Raw genomic sequence first — 16,341 nt, forward strand, 5'->3', positions numbered from 1 at the left:
ACCTTTCACATGCACTGTTAATCCTCTCACATGCACCGTCAATCCTATATATAATCAATCCTCTCACACACTTTATTGTAATGCAACTACATTCAGAAATAGAATGATAGATCAGTGTATAAGAGATGAATCAGGTTTGAATGAATTTTATCAAGCAGGTCTTTGATATTTGGACGTTTTTAAATCTTGGGTTTGATCATGAAGTGTTTTAGTGAACTGAAGTGAATTGATCTGCACTCAGACCCTGAAAGCGTCCAGAAGCCCAGAGACCCAGGAGCTCCCTGATCACCCTGGTGGTGTGATGCTGTGATGAAAGAAGAGCCGGTCTGGTGTTCTTCTGCTCACACCTCCCAGAAGCCCCTGCTCTTCAAAGAGCCTGAGAAGAAACACATCTGAGCTCCAGCTCTGTCATGGTAACAACACCACCACCAGAAACCAGAGTGTGGAGAATCTTTCATAACAACACTTTATCAAAACCTTAGCAACCACATAGGAACACCATTACAACCATTGCAAACACGTATACCATAGCAATACCTTAGCTACCACTCAGCAACCACCTTAACAACACCATGAAAACCACTTAGCAACCCATTTGGAAGCAATAACTATTCTACAGTAACACCTTAGCAACCACCTAGCAACCCATTAACACACAGGTCAAAAAGTTTTCACTAAATTAAAAAAGTATTATCATCATATAGTCATGAAGCCTTATAGTCATAGAAGTCTTTAAGTATTACATTCATACAATTTTTAGTATTTTAATAGTATTTTAAGTCTATTAGTCTTTCTGTTTTATAGTAATACAGTCTTATGGTCTTATTGCATATAGTCGTTTAGTCTTATAGACAAAGTATTTTAGTTTATATCCTTAAAGTCTTGTAGCCATAAATTCTTATAGTCATACAGTCTTACAATTATAAAGTCCTGTAGTCTTAGTCATAGAGTCTTATAGTCATAAAACCTTAATCATAAAATCTCAGTCTTATTGTTGTCCAGTCTTAGTCATCATTTTTTTATAACCTTTTAGTCATATAGTCTAATAGTTATACAGTCTCATAGCCATACATCTGTATATTTTTATAGTCAATAAGTCTTATAGTCTTACAATCTTAGTCATACAGTCTCGTAGACTTAGTCATAAAGTCTTATAGTTATATGGTCATACAATAATAAAGTTATGTAGTCTTAGTCTAAGTCATACAGTCTTAGTCATAATTTTTTAATAATCTTATAATCATATGGTCTAATAGTCATAAAGTCTTATAGCCATAAATTCTTGTTTTTTTTATAGTCAATAAGTCTCACTGTCTTACAGTCAAAAAGTCTTGTAGACTTATTGTCAAAGTCTTATAGTCATATGGTCATATAGCCTTATAATCATACAATCGTTTAGTCATACAGTCTCATAGACTTATAGTCAAAGTCTTATAGTCATAAAGTCGTATAGACTTATACTCATACAGTCTTAAAGTCAATCATTCTTATGGTCTTACAGCCATAAAGCCTTGTAGTCTTATAGTCATAAAGTCTTATAGTTATATGGTCATACAGTCTTATAGTCAAACAGTCTTATAGACGTACAGTGAAAATGTTAGTCATAAAGTCTAATAGTAATAAAGTCCTATGGTCCTACAGTCTTAGGGTGTTTTCACACCTGCCTTGTTTGGTCCGGACTTTCAGACTTTTCAGTTTGATCTGAACCAAAGTAGCAGGTGTGAAAGGGGCCAAAACCACGGTCCGGACCAAAGGACCAGATTTTGGTCCGACCAAGAGAGGTGGTCTCGGTCCGGATCTTCTGAACCATGGTCCGGTTCTCCTGCAGTGTGAAAACGCTTTTCTGGATGGTTCGAACTTTCGGACCAATTACAGGAAGCTGAGCAGCGTTCCTCAACAACGGCAGCAGAAGAAGAAAAATAACCAACTACTACTGACTGCAGCCTACGGGAAGGCGGAGTTGGGCGTCCAGCGCGTCCAGTCCCGCCCACTTTGTCCACACCACGCCTCGTCAGTCTCGAGAGCTTGTAGTGTAACACAGTATTTAAGCCGAACGACGCGGCACATTATATTTAAAGTCCGCTAACTGCCCTCTACATTGTTTACTTTCATTCAGAGGTGGAGCTAAGACATGATGCTGACAAAGTGGGCGGAGCTGGACGCACTGGACGCCCAACTCCGCCTTCCTGCAGGCTGCAGTCAGTACCCTCTCAAAATAACCGGAAAAGCAGGAAAAATGAGGCGTGGATACAGCTGCTCCAGGACGAACACGTTCGTTTGGTGAATTTGAACTAACCTACAGTACTGTGACTGAAGCTGCTGCTGCTGCTGGTATAAAAAACACAATAGCAGCAGCTCTACTATGGAGATGAAATGAACCTGTTCATTCATTGTATCCTGATCCTGGAAAGACTTTCCACCGAACGAACCACTCGCTGAATTATCATCAACACGCCAACGTCAGACGCACGTCCTTCTAAAACCAATCAGCGTCAGGTTAAGGAAAACACATCGACACGTAAGTGATGATGAAAGGATGTAGGAGTATCACACAAAGCTCCCTAAACTGCAGTGTGAAAACAAAAATAAGCGGAACAAATATATACAATGTAGCAACACATGAACCTTGGTTCGGACCACGGTCCGGACTTTCAGGTGTAAAGTAATACAGTCTTGTAGACTTACAGACATAAAGTCTTATAGTTGTATAGTCATACAATTATATACTCAAGCAGTCTTATAGTTATACAATCATTTAGCTGTATAATCAAACAATTTTATTTATACTGTCATACAGATTTTAGTCTTATGGTCTTACAATCTTGTAGTCTGATACAGGTCATGTTTTTCTCTGTGTGTGTGTGTGTGAATAGTGCAGTAATAGTGCAGTAGTGTGTAAGGTGAGTTTATCTGATTGTATTGTTGGTAAGAAGTGAAGTGAAGTGAGACTCATAACCCCTCTCTGATCTCACTTTTATTATCTCAGCTCCACTCACACTGCTTTCACCCCAACAGAAATAACATTCACCTCCACTTAAAGCACACGATTAGCGCTCCCGCTAACTGCTTGTGAAGTCATTTTCTGCATTTATTTGCGGTGATTGGGCTCGGAGGAGCGCGCTGTCAGTTAGGGGGGATTTGTTTACTGTAGAGCGGAGAGGGATTGTTTAATGGGAGGGAAGGAAGGGCTTTAATGGAACGCTGTTCTCTCCCTGCTTTTGCACCCCAACCCTCTATTAATTGGCAATTATGTAAGTTGTGCCTGCTGAGGGGCGTGCTGGGAAATTAAGATCTGAATGTTCGAGGAAATCAGAGTTCCTGGAATAAGCTGCACGGGGGATCTGCAGAGCTAAACTTGCGTAAACTTCGCCGCCTTTTTTTGGGGGATTTGTGACAAATATCATTATTAACAGGAAATAAAATCTTATCCTCGAGCAGCAGACCTGGAGTGATCTGAAACAAGCTAAAATAAAGATAAATTGATCTTTTTAACAAATACGAGATTTCACTCTCAGAGTTTCGCCTTCTCCGTGTCGGCTTTAGCATAACGACTCGTCTCTGTAGAGAGATTTGCAGAATAATAATAATAATAAAAAGAGGTTCATAGAGTCCTTAAAGCAGTAGTTTGGGTTTAAAACAGGGCTGGACTGGGATTCAAGCTTTTAAAAATTCTACAATATTCATTACTAGTGTTTTCTTAGATGTTTAAAATGTTTTTTAAAGAGTTTTTGTCTTTATCTTGCTTTAGAAAGCTTCAAAATATTGCTGGAATAATGCTTGAACCTGTTACTGTGGACTTATGGCCACTTATGAACACTTTTATAGGTTTATGTTTGAGTAAAATGAACATTATTGTTTTATTCTATAAACTACAGACAACATTTCTCCCAAATTCCAAATAAAAATATTCTCATTTAGAGCATTTATTTACAGAAAATGAGAAATGGCTGAAATAACAAAAAAAAAAACTCCTGGTGCAGAAATTCTTAATTTGGTAAAATCAAAGAAACTCATCATTTTTAAGTGCATTTTACAGAGATTTATATTTAATAATAGTCTAGATAACCCCTTATTTAACATTTTACACCCTATTTTAACAATCTATATGTACTGTAAGCCATCAACCATGCAATGTGCAGCTTGATTTAGAGTGTGTCAGCATGTCTTTGCTATCGTAACGACAGGAAAAGTACACCTTGGATTTCTTAGTGAAGCCATAATCTAAGCTAAGAAATTCAGGTATGCTGTTTATAATAAGATAAAAGCCTGAATCCAATCATGATCAGATTATAAAAATTACTCCTAAAAAAGTCCTAAAGGTAGATAAGGAGAACCAGCAACGTCTCAAATGAACCCAGAGTAACTTCTAAGCAACTGAAGGCCTCTCTCACATTGGCTAATGTTAATGTTCATGAGTCTACCATCAAGAAAACACTGGAGAACAGTGAGTATTGAATTATACCAGATAATTCTTTAGGAAAATTTTAGGAAATCTGTCTATGAACTAAATCTTAAGAGAAGGTGGGTCATGCAATGACAATGACCCTGAGCACACTTAATCCAATGGAAATATTGTAGAAGGATTTGTTTTGTCTATCTTTTTCTGCAATAAATAACTTATCAAGTGTGATATTTTGCTATTTATCTACATTTAGGACTCCGATAAAATCTGACAATGTTTTAGATCAAATTTATGCAGAAATATTGGAAATTCAAAAGGGTTCACAAGCGTTTTAGCACCACTGTACATTAGTCTAAGTGTTTAATGATTATAAATCAAATCATGGTTATACTACAGCTATAATTACTAGTCTATAGCTGTCAGTTTGAATGCAGATATGAAGTCGCTGGAACAAAAGGAAATGAAGCTCTAAATCATATTGATTTGTTGATTTAGCAAATCAATTTCATTAATCAGCGCTTCCAATTCGCTTTGCCAGGTCAGAAAAATCATTAAAACATGTGGTGTCTACGTCTATGTGGTGAACGTCCCAGTTTTCGGCTGGTTTAACTGGATTTAAGTGGAATTCTGTGCTAAATGGCGTATTTAACATTCATTATTCTTAAAAGCAGCACCAGCGGGAGGCGCTAGAGGAATCCCGGGTCTTGTTTCAGTGTTTTAATTGCCTCTGGTTGGTTCTTCTCCCACCGCAGCAGTGGATAAATAACCAGACTGATTGGTTTGGCACAGAGTAGGACTTCTTACCATTGTGGCGGAGCTACACGTGACGGTTAATTTCCTCCTTCAGTGACTGGATGAGAATGGTCTGAGAGTAATCCTTCAATTATTATAACGGAGAGTTTCTGTCCGCTGTGTGTTTATCACAAAGGACACTTTCTTAAAAAAATAACCCATTTTTTTGAGCATCTTCTGTAATACAGTAATAAAGAGTCATGAAAAATCCATGAAACATACTTTTTAAATCTTATTACAACACATGCAGCCTTTAAAACTATAGTTTTAGCAAGGAATGTTCATGCATTTTTCAACAAGAAAATGCAAAACCACAGGTCACTGGTACTGTAGACGTTTTATCATCATTATCATCCCAACAATGAGAGATTTTTGATAGTATGATCAATGCTAAAGTACATTTAGCTAATATGTGATATCAGCCTCATATTAGCAATACTGGAGCATAAAAAGTGCATACAGTGGTGTGAAAAATTATTTTTCGCCTTTTTTGTCATATTAACACTTTTCCGATTATCAAGCAAACTTTAATATCAGACAAAGATAACATGAGTAAATAAAAAAGCACTTTTTAAAGTGTCAGTCTGTATTATTTAATTTCTAAACTGAAAAAATAGAAGGGATAAAATATAGTGTTTAATGGTATCAGTGTGCTAAAACCACCATCCCTGCTAATCCTGCTAATAACATATTCATTCTAAAAACTAAAAACTGGGGTGTAGGGTCACTTTTCGCAGGCGTGAAAATTACTCTGGTCATGTCACACGTCTTTACGTACTTACGTCACACGTACGGCCTCTAAAAGAGGATCCGGCTCAGTTTTACTGAACGCGAGCGGCTGGTGGAGCAATGGAGACTTCAGAAGAGGAAACTCAGAGCTCAGTAGCTCATTCACTCATTGTAAAACCATTCTGACTGAACATAACCTGGATTCGGATTCATCCTCTCTGAAAGGAGACCGCATCACACCCGCCCAGTTTAAAATGATTCTTCCACATGCTCGGTGCAAGCACCCATTCTCACCAGAGAGGCGCTAAATCCCCTAAATCACATAACTTACAGACATCAGTTTTAACTAATTATTTTATTTATTAAAGGACAAAAAAAGCCCTATATGTAAAAGTGTGCTGCCCTTGGCAGCACCGACTAAAATCAAGCTTTACTGATAACTGACCATGAGTATTTCACATCTCTACAGATTCTTTAAGAATCTGTAAGGGGCAAATACTTTTCACACCACTGTATATACAGCTCTGTTAAAAAATAAAATAAGAGAGCACTTAAAAATGATGAGTTTCTTTGATTTGATCAAACTGAAAACCTCTGGAATATAATCAAAGAAGAGGAAGATGGATGATCACAAACCATCAAACCACCAAACTGAACTGCTTGAATTCATTTTTGCACCAGGAGTAAAGCAGCATAAAGTTATCCAAAAGCAGTGTGTAAGACTGGTGGAGGAGAACATGATGCCAAGATGCATAAAAAAAAAACTGTGATTAAAAACCAGGTTTATTCCACCAAATATTGATTTCTGAACTCTTAAAACTTTATGAATATGCCATTTCTCATTTTCTGTAAATAAATGCTCTAAATTAGAATATTTTTATTTGGAATTTGGGAGAAATGTTGTCTGTAGTTTATAGAATAAACCTATAAATAGCTCTCCAACCTGCTCTACTCTGCACTTTCGTTCATTAAAGCGATCACTCCTCAGAAGTATGGAGGTAGTTTCTCCTCCACAATATTAATGTCCTCAGGTGTGCCGTTCGCTGTAATGGAAGCCACACAGTCATTAATATCCAATTAGCCAGGCTAATGATACAGCAGTGAGAGCCAGCAGGCCAAGCAATCTGTTTCCCTCACGCTGTTCTCTGTTTCTCCAAAACACCAATAGCATCGCGCTCAGCGGCCAGAAACGCCGGGATCACCCCGAGAGCCGTGTCTCAGATATTAACATATCCTTACTGCTCATCCCTCATCTGCAGCCCAAACTATAAAACTGCTTAAACCGTGCTGGACGGCTTGAATGGACGGTTATTGGGGAGAATATATATCGTCACTGTCCAATCAAAAACACTCATCTTCATTTTTGCCGATTTCTGGTTTACTACATAACCTTTTGAGACCCAGCGTCCTCCTATGAGGACATTCCATTTCTGCTTCTCTGCACCATTATTCTTAATTTTTTAAAACGTTGACCTTTTAGGCTTATACCGAGACACTGCCCAGACTATTTAGTGGTCACAAGTAATTAAAAACAAGATGGCGAGAATCCCAGTCAAAAGTTTCTACAGCCAGTACAGAGAGAAATATGGGACAGGTAAAAAATATAATCGACATTTATGTTTGAAACTAGGTAATTCACTTTCTGTAGAAAGACAAAATCTAGTTTTTTGGACTAATTCGGCTCCTTTTGATCCCAAATGGCAAGAATACATTTTAAAATGTTAATGTTAGTATGAGTACGCTTGTTTTTTTTTTTTTGTTTTGTTTTGTTGTTGCAAAAATGCTTCCAATACAAAGAGAAAGTTAAGTTTCTATATTTTTTTGTACTTGTTAGGTACTCCCGAATTGATACAAAAATTAATATGCACACCAAGCTAAAGTCCGGGTCTCAGAGGATAATTTGAACAGACAGACTGTCCCTTACACTGCACCAAATTTCTTGATGAAAGGACCAATAGAAACCTGAAATAAACTCTTTTTACACCGACTTTCTTTGAAAGTTTACAGGGTTTTTTGTCTCTCCTGTAAAGTTGCTGTTTTGGAGATATATATTTTCCGGTCTATATCAATATGTACATATATATATATATATATGTGGCAGTGGTGGGATAATTTTTGGTAATGCACGACTACACCACCCAGAGGTGATTTCACCTCTAGGAGAAGAGAACTGGCACTTCAGGCCTAAGAGAGAATAAGACACCCAGGTTCGACACACTCGGAGGCCAGAGACGGGGTACCATCAGTTAAGGAAAATTTATTGACAATTATTTTAAAACATATTTCCACACACACACACACACACACACACACACACACACACATACACACACACACACACACACACACACACACAGGGCAGACCAGGAACTCCCTTCTTGGACAATAGTATAAAAACTAGAAATAGTAGAATTTACGTTACTAAAACAAATTTAGGGAAGAACTGGGCTGAGGGCTTACCACGGCAGAAGGAAGTACAGGAAGAGGAAATAGTCAACACTACAAACCACACATCTCAACACCCAGCGTGCTCTACACTACAGGAAAGGTGAACAGCATTCCACATCCCCGAACCCGCCGCTTTGTCCCACAGCTCCAGTCCAACTAAAAGACACAAGGAAAAAAACAATTATCAGAAGCTACCAGCGGTGAAGGGAGAGAGACCAATTACAATTGTTCGAAATGTACTTATCTTTTTATGGGCCCTGGCCTCTTACAACCTCACCTTATACCACTCCAACACTAAAAAGACAAACACACAGCCAAGAAGGGAATACCACAACCACCGTTCTTGTTTTTGTTATATATATATATATATATATATATATATATATATATATATATATATATATATATATATATATATATATATATATATATATATATATCAATAAATATCTATTTTCATACACAAGGTGCGTTTGGTAGCACTTTCTATGAATGTCATCTCTATTAGACTCTATAACCACATTCATAACATATTATAATGCATTCATAAGGCATTATAAACATGGCTATAAATATTTATTAAAATGCATAACCATTATAGCTATGTTTATAAAGCATTATGACTTGTGATCATAGTACATTATAAGCTGTGCTTATAATATATATGTTAAATATTGTATATTTATCGTTAATAATCTAGTCTGACACTTTACTTAGAGAGCACAAAGACCTGTTATAATACATTATAATTGACTATAATTAATATTATATTCAAGAAAAGTATAATTTATAAGTGGTTAAAACATATTTATAGGATTATTGAGGGTGTGCTTATTAGTTGGAAGCTTTTTTAGTCATGATAAAATCTGTAAGGTGAGTTTCTTGGTATTGATGTATAACATGTTATAAACATAGTTATTAATGCATTATAATCACAGTTCATGATGCATAATAAACATGGCTATGATGAATTATACATTTTTATAAATATATATAGCCATGTTTATAATGCATTATGAATGCATTATAAAGTGTTATGAGTATGTTCATAGAGTCTTATAGAGATGGCATTCACAGAAAGTGTTACCGTGCATTTTAAGTGGCACTAGTAAGGAACAGGGGTGTTGCCATGTTTCCCTTCTAATTAGTCAGGTCTCGCCGCTGGGGCTCAGACGAGTCAGACAAATAAAACGAGTGCTGGATGTTAATTTTATGCAGATTTCTCTCCTGAAAACTGTTTATTTGGGTGAATAAAGTGCTTATGTTTATTTATAGTAAGCTTAGATTACCAGATTTGTATTAATGCTGCAACCTTTGTATTAGCATGAGTGGCTAACCGCTAATGCCGTCTCACTGCCACCTGACAGTGCTACACTGAGGAACACTGAGTGTTCCAGCAAGCTAGGGTGATATTAGCTAGCGGTTCATCCCTTGTAGCTTGTTTTAACACGGTAAACACGCAGACTACAATCCAATATACTCGACTTAGCAGGTAATGCTAATTATGCTCCAGCAAGTTCAGTGCACAGTACACAATAGAATGAGGGAGATGTGAGTACTTTCAAATAACTAATAATTAAGAAAGTTTTTTGCTTCTATTAGCATTTAAGCAGTGAACTAGTTTGTTTGTGTTTTGCGATTTATAAACAGCTTATTTGCATAAAAGTGACAGAGCCCTTAAACAGCTCATTCTAAAAGGGACTGAAACTGTTCTAACTTGTGCAAAATTTAGAATAAAACTGTATATCCTCTTTAATGCTTAAATTACGTTCTTTTTCTTTCTGTTACTTTACTTTTTCCAAGTTTTTCCAAGTTTCTAAGTGCGCGTTCCCGTTTTAAACTCTATAACTTTACTCGAGTTTACATTGTGTCCTCTTTTCAACACCTTAAAAGTGTTTAAAAGTGTGTTTCTCACTTCGTACGAGAAACAAACGAGGCCGAACAGGGTGGAATATATTACCCGCCGAAAAGCCTACCAGCCATGCGGGCATATCAGGAGATGCCAGCGGTGTGTGTGTGTGTGTGTGTGTGTGTTACCGGAGGATGCAGATATTTGAGGACAGCTTATTTAAACGAGTCGGTAGAACAGCCTTGTTTCCTTGTATCTGCTGGAGAAGCTTAAGGCATCATTCTTCCACTGCACGGAAAAACGAGAGAAAATACGAGAGAAAAAAGAGAGAAAGAGGGAAACTTGGATGCTTACAACCCCCCGGTTTGTTCCTATAGCAACTGCAAAGGGAAAGAAATAGGGCATGAAAAAAAACACAAAACATAAAAGAGAATAAACATACAAAAAGAGAACGAAACGTATAAATAAACATAAAACATAAAAGTGAGTGACAGCGAGCCAGTTTTCAGCCTCTAATTACTCTTTCAGCCCAAAATAAAAGTGAAAAACTGTCCCACCCTGCTGGAAAAACATATATATATATATATATTTAATTGTACTTTAAACATATTTAGAAATGTCTAAGTATGCTGTAAGTATACTAACAGATTATGTATTTAAGTACATTAATGTTATGCTTTCATTAAATGTTTCAAAGCAAAATTTGATCATATATTTTTTTTAAGTACAATATAGCATATTTTAAATATATAAAATATATTTACAAATATATTTCTGTACATTTCTAGCAAAGTATGTTAAAAACAGCTGTTACAGCAGTTGGCTGAAAGTACAATGTATCATGTAACTTCTTAGAAAATAAGCTAAAATTACTACATTAGTATAATGTTTTAAATATATTTAGGAATTACATTAACCCTGGAGAAAAAAATATATATACATAATTGTACTTAAAACATATTAAGAAATGTCTAAGTATGCTGTAAATATACTAACAGATTTATGTACCTTCCTAAAATATATTACAAATACATTAATAACATTATGCTTTCATGAAATGTTTGAAAGCAAAATTTTATCATACTTTTTAAAAAGTACAATATAGTGTATTTTAAATAAATAGACCACTATGAAGTACACTTTTAGTTTAATGTAATTCAATACACTTATTTCCAAATATATTCTGTACATTTTTTTGTTTTAAAAACAACTGTTACAGTAGTTCACTTAGTACAAGTACAATGTATCTTTTAGTATTTTTTAGAAAGTAAATGAAATTACTACATTGGTAAATTAAAATATATATATATAGGCATTACATTAATATGTTAAAACAGTTAAAATGTACTTCAATGCCCTGTAATTATAATTAGGAAAACATAAATTAATATAAATTAAAGGATACAGTGTTAAATAACATTAAAGTAAATTTGTAACATGCTAAAAATTGTACTAAAGTATATTAAAATATATTTCATACCCAACGAAGTATACTAGAAGTGTGCTACTTAAAAAGACAGGAACAAAAAGCATATTTGTACTCTAAATAGATCACATATATTTAACATCAATACCCGGTGTATAATATAATAGTGATACAGTTGTAATACTCATTAAATGTATTATAATGTTACTTTAAGCATATTTAAAATATATGGGATTACATACAGTGCACAAAGTAGATTAAATGTTTAATTGTTACTTAAGTGTATTAAAAATAGTTCTATTTTAGTACTACTAAGTATATTTAGCACAATTTAAGTAAGACTTTTATTCTACTATTTTTCTACAATTAAAGTATAATAAGTAAAAAAAACGTACTTTTATTTTATCTTAGCACTCTTTAAATATACTGATATACTGATAATGTGGCTTCAAGAACACTTGGTAACACTTCCTATGAACCCTGTATTCATAATCCACTATATGTCATGCATAATACCTTATAATGACTGTAATAAGCCTGTATAATAACTCAGAGACAGAGACATTCATAACACATTATAAACTACAAGTATAAGGGTTTATAAAGAAAAGGGCTTATAATGCCTTATAATATCTGTTCATAAGAACATTGTACAATGTAGTGCTGTAATGCACTATAACACAGATATATAGCACAGCTTTGGTATAGTTTTGGTTTAACACTACATTGTATAATATTCTTCTATACAGATATTATACAGCATTATAAGCCCTTTCTTTATAAACCCTTATACTTGTAGTTTATAATGTGTTATGAAGTACTTATGAGTTATTATACAGCCTTATTACAGTCATTATGAGGTATTATGCATGTCATATAATGCATTATAAATGCATTTATAAGGCATTATGAATAAAGAGTTCATAGGAAGTGTTACTGAACACTTTTTTAGTGCACTATAGTATAATAATGCATTAGTATACGGTCCTTTAATCTACTTTTTTCACTTTTTCACTAGGGAAAATAGTCCGAAACAGTGCATGCGGGGGGTGTTAATAGAGGGGCGTGGCTTCTATAGAGGGGGTGGAGCCTTATTTGCATGTACTGTAGACAGTGTCAGAGCTAGAGGGTAAATAGCAGATATATATGGTGGGCTCTAGATAAAAAGATAATTGAAAGAATCAGAATCAGACATTCCTGAGGTTTTAGAAACACAGTCGGATGATTCCAACAGGCAAGAGGATAACCATCAAAGTGAAATCTTACAACTTAAAAAAAATCTTCTTTTTCTCAGACACCTTTGAAGTTTCGTGCACTCCGGCTTCACACACACACACGACTATACGTGCAAGAACACACACACACCCCTCTTCACCTGTTTGATTTAGAATCTGACTCAATAAAGTGCAAAGATAACCACATGTATCCTCCCCCTGAAAAAACGAGCAAAAAGCTGCTCCCTGAAGTCACTTCCTGTACTTTTCTTAAAAAACAGCAGCGTAAAACAGTGTGTGTTGAAATTTCACTGCAACAACTGAATTCCCAGACAAATATATATTGTCCTCGTTCCAAAACAAGAGTTTCGGCACTGAAGATACCCAGTGATGAAGTGTTTCAGGTCTTATTCAGTCCCAGTCTTCCTGCAAACTAAAGTTTTAAGGTGTGTAAAAGTTTATTTGGTAACACTTTCTTTGAATGTCATCTCTATAAGACTCTATAAACATACTCATAACGCATTATAATGCATTCATAAGGCATTATAAACATGGCTATACATATTTATAAAAATGTATAATTCATTATAGCCATGTTTATTATGCATCATGAACTGTGATTATAATGCATTAATAGCTGTGTTTATAACATGTTATACATCAATACCTAAAAACTTTATCATGACTAAAAAAGCTTCCAACTTATAAACACACCCTCAATAATCCTATTATATATATATATATATATATATATATATATATATATATATATATATATATATATATATATATATATATATAAATATATAATATAATATGTTTAACCACTCAAAAATTATTCTTGTCTTGAATATAATATTAGTTATAGTCAATTATAATGTATTATAACAGGTCTTTGTGCGCTCTAAGTAAAGTGCCAGACTTTCATTGTAGGACTAGATTATTAATGATAGAGATATACTATTTCAACATATATATTATAAGCACAGCTTATAATGTATTATGATCACAGTTCATAATGCTTAACAAACATGGCTATAATGTGTTATGCATTTTTATAAACATTTATAGCCATGTTTATAATGCCTTATGAATGCATTATAATACGTTATGAATGTGCTTATAGCGTCTTATAAAGATGACATTCATAGAAAGTGTTACCGTTTATTTTTTATTTTAAAATTCCAGTCCAGTACCTGTAATTTCTTTATGTTTCACGGTCATGAATTTGTTTTGCTTTATTTCTAAATTTTATCCAATTTCTCCCCAATTTATACAATCAATTACCCAACCCACTCATTAGGACTCCCCCTATCACTAGTGCCTGCATTAAATATGTCTTTTTTCTCGCTGAGGTGCACCATTGTGCCTCATTGGTGCTGGGGGATCATGTGACCACGCAATTGAATCGGTACAGGCCATAGACTGTATATAGCTGGACAGAGCATCGTCTCAAAAGTGAAGCCACCACAGGTCGGGCGCCCCCTGCTGTTCGGTTTCAGAACGCTGTGTAACTCCACCCATCCCCATAGGTTTCAATGATAAAACAGAACAACTTTCAATCATGTTTTCTTCTAATATACTGTAATTCTACCTCCATTATTTAAATGCAGCAGCTAGTGTAACCTCTGCTTATATTGTCAAATTTTTATATCCCCACAGAATTCGGTTTTTAACGTTTTTCAGCTCTATTCAAAAAAGGTGTGGTTATTGTTGTGTAAAAAGGCGGGGTTACACCTAGCCGGGGTGGGACCATAGACTGTGTATAGCTCTGTGGAGGCAGCCCTCAGGGGCGGGGTTATTCAAATGAGTAGGCTGTCTCTCCACAGTCTTTCTCCCTCCTCTGGTCTCTACTGCGCAGCTTCATTTTCATTGAATGAATGGGAACGGCGACACAGTGTCCATCTTTTTTACAGTCTCTGGTACAGGCGGCTCATACAGATATCAAATATTAAAGAGGGAGACGTAACCGCATTTAAAACAACTCTGTTTACTTAAGCGATAGAAGTGAAGTGTCAAGAATAACGTTGGACACATCCAGGTAGCTGCACTGTTAAAATAGCAATCCTCCAAATTTAGAGCTCACCTGACTCTTAAAAGTAATGATGAGCAATTGACGCAAAGTATACTTTGACACGAAGTGTACTTTTCCTGCCGTTACGATAGCAAAGACGCATTGACGTGCCCTAAATCAAGATGCATGGTGATTTAGGGCAGTTCACAGCCTAGGGATTGCTAAAATAGAGCTTTTAAAGTTTTATGCACATTTTTTCTTTAAGAAACATCAGAGTAAAATAATAGGTGTTAAGACACAGGAGTACCAATATCTCGCAACTGGAGACAGTAAGAGAACTCTATTAGTACTATTAGTACTCTGGAGAGGCTGAACTTTTAACAGCCTAGGGATTGTTAAAATATGGCTTTTAAAGTTTTTATGGCTTTTAAAGTAAACTTTTAGCTTTTTAGCTCTTTAGTGCATTTATAAAACGTCAGAGTAAAATAATAGGTGTTGAAATTTTAAACAGCTAAATGCATCTCTAAGACTTCAGGCGCTGTATATTATTTATATTAATATCAGAAATATTGGCATTTTTAAAATTGAAACAAGGCAGAACACAAAGCACCAAACATGCCGTTCAAATAAAGCATAATAACTGTGTAGAGATGTTCTCATCTTTATGTATATATATATATATATATATATATATATATATATATATATATATATATATATATATATATATATATATATATTTTTTTTTTTTTTTTTATCCACTCGTTTAGATGAATGAGGTACACCCCGGCCGAGAGCGGAGAGATGACCGGGGACTGTTGGTAAAACAATGGGAAAAGTAGTAAAATCACAAGTCAAAAATTAGATGTTCATTGCTATGTTAGAACTGCAGGAGTGCAAACATTCACACCAACAATAAACAGAATAGCAGCTCAGGTTCCTCTGCTGAGAAGCGTTTGTTGGACACGTCCAGGTAGCTGCACCATTAAAATAGCAATCCGCCAAAGTCAGAGCTCACCTGATCTACTCTTAAAGGGAATGATGAACAAGAAACATGCTGACACAAAGTAAACTTTTCACGTCGTTACGATAGCAAAGATGCACTGACACACCCTAAATCAAGATGAACAGTGATTTAGGGCAGCTCACAGCCTAGGGATTGATAAAATAGAGTTTTTAAAGTTTATGCACATTTTTCTCTTTACAAAACATCAGAGTAAAATAATAGGTGTTGAAATTTGAACAAGTTGAATGCATCTCTAAGACTTCAGGCGCTGTATATTATTTATATTAATATCAGAAATATTGGCATTTTTTAAATTGAAACAAGGCAGAACACAAAACACCAAACATGCCGTTCAAATAAAGCATAATAACTGTGTAGAGATGTTTTCTCATCTGCTTTTTTTTTATATATATATATTTTTTTTCCCGCTCGTTTACCCCGGCCGAGAGCGTATAGAGTAC

This window comes from Astyanax mexicanus, chromosome 12 (genome assembly GCF_023375975.1).
Source record: "Astyanax mexicanus isolate ESR-SI-001 chromosome 12, AstMex3_surface, whole genome shotgun sequence".
In the NCBI taxonomy this organism is placed as follows: Eukaryota; Metazoa; Chordata; class Actinopteri; order Characiformes; family Acestrorhamphidae; genus Astyanax; species Astyanax mexicanus.